Source organism: Capra hircus, chromosome 2 (assembly GCF_001704415.2).
Source record: "Capra hircus breed San Clemente chromosome 2, ASM170441v1, whole genome shotgun sequence".
In the NCBI taxonomy this organism is placed as follows: Eukaryota; Metazoa; Chordata; class Mammalia; order Artiodactyla; family Bovidae; genus Capra; species Capra hircus.
The window spans coordinates 62374539-62385749 of NC_030809.1; the positions used below are offsets into that span (position 1 = coordinate 62374539).

General features: G+C 43.1%; 1 non-coding gene across 1 annotated transcript; it reads left to right on the plus strand.

The window, feature by feature from the left end:
* On the plus strand, positions 9593-9665 carry TRNAQ-UUG. Its single transcript has one exon. It is a non-coding gene; the product is annotated as a tRNA-Gln (tRNA).

An 11211-nucleotide genomic window follows, 5' to 3' on the forward strand; every position in this document is an offset into this window, starting at 1 on the left:
ACAAAACTAGTGGAAGTGTTGGAATTCCAGATACACTATTTCAAATCCTGAAAGATGATGCTGTTAAAGTGCTGTACTCAATATTTCAGCAAATTTGGAAAAATCACAGTGGCCACAGGACTGGAAAAGATCAGTTCTCATTTCTGTTCCAAAGAAGAGCAATGCCAAGAATGGTTCAAACTACCATACAATTGTACTCATTTCACATGCAAGCAAGGTAATACTCAAAATCCTTCAACAAATCCTTGTTGTTGTTCCATCACTTAGTCATGTTGGACTCTTTATGACCCAGTGGACTGCACACCAAGCTTGGCTTCAACAGTACATGAACCAAGAAATTACATATGTACAAGCTGGGTTTTGAAGAGGTAGAGGAACCAGAAAAAAATTGCCAATATTTGTTGGATCATGGAGAAAGCAATGGAATTTCAAAATAAAAATCTACTTCTGCTTCATTGACTATGCAAAAGCCTTTGACTGTGTGGATCACAGCAAACTATGGAAATAAGAGATGGAAATACCAAACTACCATATCTGTCTCCTATGAAACGTGTATGAGGGTCAAGAAGCCACAGTTAGAACTGGACATGGAACAACTGAATGGTTCCAAATTGGGAAAGGAGCACATGAAGGCTGTATATTGTCAACTTGCTTATTTAACTTATATGAACAGTTCATCATGTGAAATGCCAGCCTGGATGATTCATAAGCAGGCATCAAGACTGCTGGGAGAAATATCAACAACCTCAGATAGGCAGATGATATCACTCTAATGGCAGAAAGTGAAGAGGAACTAAAGAGACTCTTGATGGGTGAAAGAGGAGAGTGAAAAAGCTGGCTTAAAACTCAACATTCAAAACACTAAGATCATGGCATCTGATCCCATTACTTCATGGCAAGTGGAAAGGCAAAAAGTGGGAGCGGTGATAGATTTTAATTTGGGGGCTCCAAAATCACTGCAGATGGTGACTGAAGCTATGAAATTAAAAGATGCTTGCTCCTTGGAAGAAAAGCTATGACCAACCTAGACAGCAAATTAAAAAGCAGAGAACATGGTCACTTTGATAGCAAAGGTCATCTAGTGAAAACTATGGTTTTTCCAATAGTCATGTACGGATGTGAGAGTTGGGCCGTAAAGAAGGCTGAACACCAAACAATTGATGCTTTTGAGTTGTGGTGCTGGAGAAGACTCTTGAAAGTCCCTTGGAAAGCAAGGAGACCAGACCAGTCAATCCTAAAGGAAATACACCCTGAATATTTATTGAAAGGACTGTTGCCAAAGCTCCAATACTTTGGTCACACGATGTGAAGAGCCGGCTCATTGGAAATGATCTTGATGTTGGGTAAGATTGAAGGCAAAAGATAAGGGGGTGGCAGAGGATGAGATGGTTGCATAGCATCAACAACTCAATGGACATGAGTCTGAGCAAACTCGGAGACTGTGGAGGACAGAGGAGCCTGGTATGCTGCAGTCCATGGGGCTGCAAAGAGTCAGACGTGATATAATGACTGAACAACAACAACAATCTTTTGATGTTCAGTTGTTTGGGCTTTTATCTGAAAAAAAAAAAAAACAACAACAACAACAACAACAAAAGACTCCTCTATACCCTGGCTCCTCCCTTACTTCTTCGAAACAGTCCCTCAGAGCTCTCTGAGAGATTTTATCCTGGGCTTAAGTGTACCAAATAAAATATAAATCTTAACTTTAAAGTGTGCTTTTTTTATGGTCAAATTCAACCTTATGGAAGAGAGTTTATCAACCATCTTTAGCTACCAACCACATCTTACTCCCAATCTCTACCCTAAACAGCCTATGAAATCCTCTCTTTCGAACACAAATCGTACTGGATCAGGAAAAATTCATGTAAAAAGAAGCTCTTCCCACCTAATATTCCCACATTCCTTTCATAATATCTGTGGAGATGAAGAAGAATAAAAATGGAACAGCCCTTCTCTCTATAAACTTCACTATCTCAGAACTATCTCAGGCTTGGCTACTCATGAAAGGTTCATATGGCCCATGAGAGCAGCTGACAGCTCTCAAGGGGCTGTCTTGGCCAGAGAGAATAGACTTGCTGTGTGTGGCGTGTAGCCACAAAGAGCACCTGGATGGGCACTGTAACTCAGGAGAAAACAGATCTTTCTTGTCGTGGGAGCTGTCCCACGTTGGACCAGTCACCTGTAGAATGGTATACTCCACACCAGTCCAAGATGTTGGCATGGACCAGTCTTGCACAAAGGGGAACTAGATGAACTTCCAACTTCTCCCACCAAAGGTCTAAGACACTCCCTGCTCACTGTTCAGTCTCTGAAGAGGAGAAGTTGGCCTGCATGCTGATCATGTAAAAGTGTGCTTAATTGCTCCATGGACCCACATTACCTCCTAGCCTTGCCTCTGGCATTGTCTGACCCAGCTTTATTGAATAAAACACATTCCACATTAGCAGTGTAAATTTGATTAAAAGCAAAAAAAAAAAATCTTTTCAGTAGATTAAGGACACCACTATAATCTTGTTTATACTCTATTTGTTTAACAAATGTTTTCTTCAAAACAATACAATAAGCCTTGGTCCTGTCTGTTGAGGGGAATGATGATCAGTCCTAAGTTTCAAATTTTTAAATAAATAAGCCTTCCCTAAGTCTTAAAAATCCTATACTGTCGGTTGTCCTTCCTCTACCCATTTTACAGAATGATAAACTTGAGTAGAGAAGTGGATACAAACTAAACTCAGGCTCTCTGAACCATACTGTCCCAAACACATGGCAAAAGCATGCCAGGACCCAACAGTACCCACCAGAAGAGCCCTCCCAGTTGTTGACTTTGGTTTGGTTTGGTTTAGTTTCATTTTCATTTTGTTTTATTTTGAGTTTTGTAATTTTTGTTTGTTTGTTTGTTTGCTTGGCTTTGCTTTACTTTGTTTTGTTTTCGAGGCTGGGGACAAAGGAGAGTGCTACAAACTACTCCAAAAATCAGCATTTTAAGAATGGATATTGAATATGTGGTGTGTTTTTGAAAATAGAAGTAAACAGAGCATTTCCTAAGCCCCACTCTGTGCCCATCCTAACCACCCAAGCCTTAGGATGCAAATGTCCACTCAGAAGCCTCCCGTCCAACTCAGGCTACAGTCTAAACACTATGAAACAATGAGGAGACTGATTCACTCCTTTAAAATTTTCTGAGCATGTATTATGCACCAGACCTTATGAAGAGTCCCACACAGAAGCTAGTTCCCAGTCTCTGAATGCTGATGACCTACTGAGGGAGAGAAGACAAACAGTAACCCAGCACACGACAGAGTCCTTCAGACAGCTCAGTGCTCTAAGAGGCCAAAGGGCCTGTAGCAAGGCGACCAGATTTAGCAAACAAAAATACAGGACAGCCTCTTCAATAAATGATGCTGGGAAAACGGACAGCTACATATCAAAGAATGAAATTAGAACACTTCCTAACACCATACACAAAGATAAACTCAAATGGATTAAAGACCTAAATGTAAGACCAGAAACTATAAAGCTCTTAGAGGAAAACATAGGCAGAACACTCCATGACATAAATCAAAACAAGATCCTCTTTGACCCACCTCCTAGAGTAACGGAAATAAAACAAAAGTAAACAAGTGGACCTGATTAAACTTAAAAGCTTTTGCACAGCAAAGAAAACTATAAGCAAGGTGAACAGCCGCTGCTGCTGCTAGTCACTTCAGTTGTGTCCGTCTCTGTGCGATCCCATAGACGGCAGCCCACCAGGTTCCCCCATCCCTGGGATTCTCCAGGCAAGAATACTGGAGTGGGCTGCCATTTCCTTCTCCAATGCATGCATGCATGCTAAGTTGCTTCAGCCGTGTCCAACTCTATGTGACCCCATGGACAGCAGCCCACCAGGCTCCTCCATCCACAGGACTCTCCAGGCAAGAACACTGGAGTAGGTTGCTATTTCCTGCTCCAAAAGTGAACAGACAATCCTCAGAATAGGAGAAAATAATAGCAAATGAAACAACTGATAAAGGATTAATTTCCAAAGTATACAAGCAGCTCATACAACTCAATAGCAGAAGAACAAGCAACCCAATCAAAAAGTGGGGAAAAGACCTAAATAGACATTTCTCCAAAGAAGACATACAAATGGCTAAGAGACACATAAAAAGATACTCAACATCACTCATTATTAGAGAAATGCAAATCAAAACTACAATCACCAGTCAGAATGGCCATCATCAAAAAGTCTACAAACAATAAATGCTGGAGAGGGTGAGGAGAAAAGGGAACGCTCTTTCACTGTTAGTGGGAACATAAATTGATACAGCCAAAATGGAAGACGGCTTGGAGATTCCTTTAAAAACTAGGAATAAAACCACCATAAGACCCAGCAATGGCATATACCCTGAGGAAACCAAAATTGAAAAAGGCACATGTATCCCGCTGTCCATTGCAGCACTGTTTACAATAGCTAGAATGTGGAAACAACCAAGATGTCCATCAACAGATGAATGGATAAAGAAGTTGTGGTACATATATACACAATGGAACATTACTCAGCCAAAAAAAGGAACGCATTTGAGTCAGTTCTAATGAGGTGGATGAACCTAGAGACTATTATACACAGTGAAGTAAGTCAGAAAGAGAAGGATAAATATTTTATTCTAACACATATATCTATGTGTTAGAATCTAGAAAACTAGTACTGAAGGATTTATCTACAGGGCAGCAATGGAGAAACAAACATAGAGAATAGACCTGAGGAGAGAGGAGGAGAGGGTGAGACGTATGGAAAGAGTAACATGGAAACTTACATTACCATATGTAAAATAGATGGCCAATGGGAATTTGTTGTATGGCTCAGGAAACTCAAACAGGGACTCTGTATCAACCTAGAGGGGTGGGATGGGGAGGGAGATGGGAGGAAGTTTCAAAAGGGAGGTGATATATGTATACCTATGGCTGATTCATGTTGAGGTTTGACAGAAAACAACAAAATTCTGTAAAGCAATTATACTTCAATTAAAAATAAATTAATTCTTAAAAAACAGGATACAGAATGTTTGGGATACATTTATACTCAAAAAAGGTATTCATTGTTTATCTGAAATTCAAATATAACTAGCATCCTGTATTTATCTGGCTGATGAAAGAAAGTCAAGCTTCTGCTAGGAGGATGGATATCAGTAAACTAGTACATCCGAGGGGAAGGATGTTACAGGAATTCATGGGGAAAGGCAATGTGAGACAAGTCCAGAGTGCACCAATAACTGGGTTCTGCTAGAGCACCTGTCTTAGTCTGTTTGAGCTACTGTAAACGGAATATCATAGAGTAAATTACTTAGAGACAAGAGAATTCCTTTCTCACAGTTCTAGAGGCTGGGAAGTTTCTGGCAGATTTCATGTTTAGCGAAGTCTTCCTGGTTTACATTTGGCCATCTTCTCTCTGTAACCACTCATGTGGACAAGAGAACAAGGGAACTTTTTCAGGCCACTTTTATAAGGTCATTAATTCTACTAAGCTCTCTCCGAAGGGCCCCACTTCCTAATAGCATCACTGTGAGGGCTGGGCTTTCAACTATAAATTTGTGAGGGACACAAACATTTGGACCAATGCAACATATTAAAGCTGGAAACACAGAGGGAGCAGATGACAGAAGTTGTGGAATGTTGCCTAAACTGCGTAATTCTGTCTCAGAAAAGGAGCCCAATTCATCAAATCTATATCATAGTGAATCATCAGAGCATGTTAAATGAAAACTCAGTGGAAGCTTTCACAGGGCCAGTCCACCCATATCCCAGTTTGTAAACATCCGTTATAAACCTGTGATCTGTCATGTCCTTATTTTGGCTCTTTTACTAGTTGAAGCATTGCTAATCTACAATGTAGTTTCAGTAAAGAAGTTCAGTTATACATATATGCACATATATATTCTTTTGCAGATTTTCTTCATCATAGTTTATTACTAGATATTGAGTATAGTTCCCTGTGCTATACAGTAGGTCCTTGTTGATCATCTGTTTTATGTATAGTAGAATATGCATGCTAAGTCACTTCAGTAGTGTCCAAATCTGCGTGACCCTATGGACTATAGCCCGCCAGGCTCCTCTGTCTGTGGGATTCTCCAGGCAAGAATACTGGAGTGGGTGAAGTGAAGTCACTCAGTTGTGTCCTACTCCTTGCGATCCAGTGGACTGCAGCCCGCCAGGCTCCTCTGTCCGTGGGATTCTCCAGGCAAGAATACTGGAGTGGGTAGCCATTCCCTTCTCCAGGGGATCTTCCTGACCCAGGAATGGAACTCACATCTCTTGCATCTCCTGCACTGCAGGTGGATTCTTTACCTCTGAGCCACCAGGGAAGCCCATGTATAGTAATGTGTGTATGTTAATCCCAAGCTCCCAAGGTATCTCTCCTCTGACCCCCACTATCTCCTCTGTCATTTCTTTAAAAAGGATCCTTCTGTGCTGCAGTTCAGACCAGCTCACTTTATGATTGGAAATTTCACAAAAGGGACATTCCAGTCTCATCTGAACCAAGTTTGATCAAAATGAGAGATGTGCTATCAGTAAACTTTGAAAACGATGGGGGTCTAGACAAATTTGAGTCCTGGTGATGACATTCCAGCCTGGCAGCTTCTTACAGTGGGGTCTTGGCAAACTTTCAGAGCCTCTCTGAGCCTTCAAGTCCTCCCAAGTGAAGTTGACCTTGCTCACCTGGGTAAGGAGCAGAGATGGCTTCTACAGAACACCTAGCATTAAGCAGGATGTAGCGGGCAATCTGTAAATGGTTGTGTGTGCAGGAAGCACCATTCCAATGCTACATGCAGATTTCTGGGCTACAAAACAGTCATCTGAGCAGTCTTCAATCTCCTTTAAATAAAAGTTTATGAGCTGAGTCCACCTCTTTCTCGCCAGTTACACTTTAACTAAAACCTCATGTGTGGCAGCTGCACAGCCTGGTTAGCAGGGAGACAGCCAAAGTCTGGAGCCAAGCCTTGCAGAGCCTGCATGTGAGCCTGCCAAGGCTCCCAGACCTGAGAAGAAGCACATGGTGGACCCTGGCAGCCAGCCGAGCTACACCGTTTATCCTTTACAGGACACTTAGCACATCCGCAATTCTCAGTGCTGCCATAGTGTTTTTAATTAAAAGATCCTTCGACGGAAAAACAGCAGTCTTAATTTTCTGAGTTGGCTTGAGCTCATGTTTCTCCCACTGAGGTCAAGACCTGTCTTTGGCTCCAACCCCATGCTGTTCCCTGCAGTCCCACAGATCCCCTCACTGCCAGCAGGTAGCCCACCTGCCCACCACCTGAAGACCAGGTCACCCTGGGGTTGGCACCTGCTCCAGTAATAGGCAACAAAGACATTTTCTGAGCCTAGTATTAAACCATGAAATAATAATTCTTATGAACTCCAAATGATACTAACCCTATTTCCTACACACCCTTTCAGTTACCACATAACAGGGTAATTGTTATTTACAGTCTTCTGATCCCAAAGCATTCAGTTCAGTTCAATTCAGTTCAGTCACTCAGTCGTGTCCTACTCTTTGCAACCCCATGAACTGCAGCACGCCAGGCCTCCCTGTCCATCACCAACTCCCGGAGTTCACTCAAACTCATGTCCATCGAGTCAGTGATGCCATCCAGCCATCTCATCCTCTGTCGTCCCCTTCTCCTCCTGCCCCCAATCCCTCCCAGCATGAGGGTCTTTTCCAATGAGTCGGTTCTTTGCATGAAGTGGCCAAAGTATTGGAGGTTCAGCTTCAGCATCAGTCCTTCCAATGTACACCCAGGACTGATCTCCTTTAGAATGGACTGGTTGGATCTCCTTGCAGTCCAAGGGACTCTCAAGAGTTTTCTCCAACACCACAGTTCAAAAGCATCAATTCTTTGGCACTCAGCTTTCTTCACAGTCCGACTCTCATAAGCATTACATACTTGCAATTCAGATTCCTGTTGTATAAAATGGGATGATCACATTCAGGATTGTTGTGAGGCTGAAATAATTCTATGTGTATTATCACCTAGCATGGCTCTTGGCATGGTCCCCATACTCAATAAGTGGCAATGATGATAAGAGATAACATCTATGAGTGTTTACTATGTGTCAGAAGTTACTCTAAGTGCTTAGCAAATATCAACTCATTGAATCCATGTAACAACCTGAAAGGAAGTTGCAATCATTATCCTGGTTTTCTGACAAAGAAATAAAAGCTCCACAAGATTCCTTGTCTTGCCCAATTTTGAGCAGCTCTTGCAAGTCAGCTGTTCTCTAAGCCTGTAGCCACTACCACCTGATACATGCCAACGATAATGGCCTCCTTATAGTGACCACTTAAAGAAGGTTCTTTTTCATTGCAGGACTGTTCAGCCACAGGCTCATGCCAGCCACAGGCTGGGTCAGTCTCAGGCCCTGAGAATGAAGGTTGAGCCCACACCTCATGCCTGCTGCAGCAGCAGGTGGGGGTGGGGTGCTCCACACTGGCTCCCAGACTCAGAAAACAAGGTGGCTCTCCCACCATCAGGTGCCACCACCTTCTCTTTCTGGAGCTCAGTCATATCACTGGGAGATCCTGTTGGGATCTCTCAGACCTTTAAGCCCACCTCCATCCCACAGAGCTCTTCCTAAATATTCCACAGCTAGAGCAGCCCATCTGGCCTCACTTCTTTATTTGTTGAAAGACCTAGAGATTTCTTTGTTGTCCTGTCTGCATTCTCCCTGAAAGCCCGTTTCCACCTCTCCAAGGGTCACACACTTTGCAAGCATACTCTCAGCTCTGATACTCCCAGCCTGCCTGGGGCTCAGTCCATTTGGTCCAGCCACATCTTAACTACTTGAGTCTTCCATGCTCATCCTCAAATCACTACTCAGGTGAGATTTCTCAGCAGCACTGCTATAGTTATACCCTTGACTCCTCCATATCTTGGTTCTGGCCCCCAAGTCCAGAATCTGGGTGCTCTAAAAATTAGCCCCATGGAGCATCCATGGCCCTGAGAAACATGCATCACCTACCCTGAAAGGAAACTCATTGTGCTGTTGAGGGGCAGAAGGGCAGACAGGGGAACCACACATCCACTGGTGCCCAGCAGTGATCTCTACCAACTCCACAGATGGCCAGACCTCCTGACTGCCCCCCAGACTAGTCTGTCAGCTAATCCTTTTTAGACATGGGCCCTGAGACTGGAAAACTCAGAAATAGCATCTACCAACATCCCCATCACTGGAGAGGCTATGAAATGCTAAATATTCTTTACCTGAACCTTCCTTTTTACAGCTCACCTATTAAGAACATTCCTTGAAATTGACTTTAGATTCCCATCTCTTAGGCATTTATCTGCTTTACTTTTATTTCCACACAGACAGAAGATAAAATGTAGTGAAAGCACAAACTTGTAAAGAAAAACAACAACAACAAGAAAAAGGACTGGTAAACCACTGCTGTGCACAAATTCCACCACTGTAGATGGGGTTTCAGGAGAAATCACTTGTCAGTCAGTCAAAACATGTAATAGGGAAGAACAAGTCTGACTCCATATTAGATCTATTTCTTTTACTTTAACCTTTGCGTTCCATTGCTTTTGCTTCAAGTTAAGAATGTTGCCCAGGTAATTCCCTGGTGGCCCAGTGGTTAGGACACTGCACTTTGACTGCCAAGGGCCCAGGTTCAATTCCTGGTTGGGGAACTCAGATCTCCCAAGCCATGTGGCATGACCAAAAATAAAATAGACATTAAAAAAAAGAATCTTGCCTATAGACTGAAATATACAGGATAGCCCGAAATATACAGGATAGCCCATCTCAAGTCGATGGACTTTACTTTTCCGTTTATATAGCTGGAGGTTTACAGCAGCATTGTAACCTGACCTACCCGAGCAGCTGTAAGAACAAAGGATTCCTGCGCAAAGAAGTTTGCAATAACTAGCCACACTTCTCCCTGAGCATACCTTTAAAAGTGCTTTGCTGAAACCCTTCAAGGAGTTTGGGAGTTTAGAGGTATGAGCTACCCGTTTTCCTCCCATGGCCCTGCAATGAATCTGTCTCTGCTCCAAACTCTGACGTGTTGGGTTGTTTGGCCTCACTGTGTGTCAGGCACATGGACTGCATTAGGTAACAATTAGCATGAGTGACTTGGTTTAACTTCTCAGTAAAAAACTCTGCAAGGAAATGGGATATAAGACAGGAAAAGAACAACGGGGAAAAGGAGGGAGAGACAGACCCACATCACTTCAGGAAATGGGCCCCCTGAACATTCAGGGGCTGACACCCAGCTCCAGACGTTCCCCATCTTCCCCATGCCCTTCACAGGATGCATTCAGTCCATGGGCAGGGCCAACCGATGCCCTCCTCACATCCCCTCTGTCCACTCTCTCCATCCCCTGCAGGGACCCAGGTCACCTCTTGCCTAGTGTTCCCTCTTGACCAAACTGTGTGCTTCTAATTCATAGCCTAATAGCAGGAAAAGGACCTATTCAAAATATAAATCAGATAAATTCATACTTCCTGCTTTACACACTCTAAAAACTTCCTATCATTTCTACCATAGAAAGAAAGACTGGTGTCTGCCTTCCTGTCTGATCCCATCTTCTGCTCTCCAGACTCATGAGCCTTCTTTCTTCCTCAGCGCCTTCGCACTTGCTCCTGCCCTGTTGCAAATGTTCCTGGTCAAATCCTCCTCACCCTTAAGTGGCAAGTCAAATGTCACTTCCTCATGGGTGACTTTTCAAACACCCATCTAGAAGAGTCACCTCTCTCGTCCTACTCCCTGACATGCTCATATCACCTCTTTATTTTCTGTTGAACTTCAGTGAAGCAGGGAAATTGCATTAGAGTAAGTCCTGTACGTATGAACGAGCTCCATTCCAACAGTGCATTTTTAAGTCCAATTTGTTCACAAGTCCAACAAAGTTCCCTCATAGCTCAGTCGGTTAAGAATCTGCCTGCAGTGCAGGAGACCTGTGTTCGATCCCTGAGTTGGGAAGATCCCCTGGAGAAGGAAATGGCAACCCACTCCAGTATTCTAGCAGGGAAAAATCCCATGGACCGAGGAGCCTGGTGGGCTGCAGTCTATGGGACTGCAAAGAGTTGGGCACGACTGAGTGACTAACACACTTCCAACAAAGTTAGCCTAGGTACCTAGGTAACACAATCAGCTATATAGTACTTATCATAAGAGACTTATAATACTTTTCACACAAATAATACATTAAAAAAATAATAATAAATAAAGAA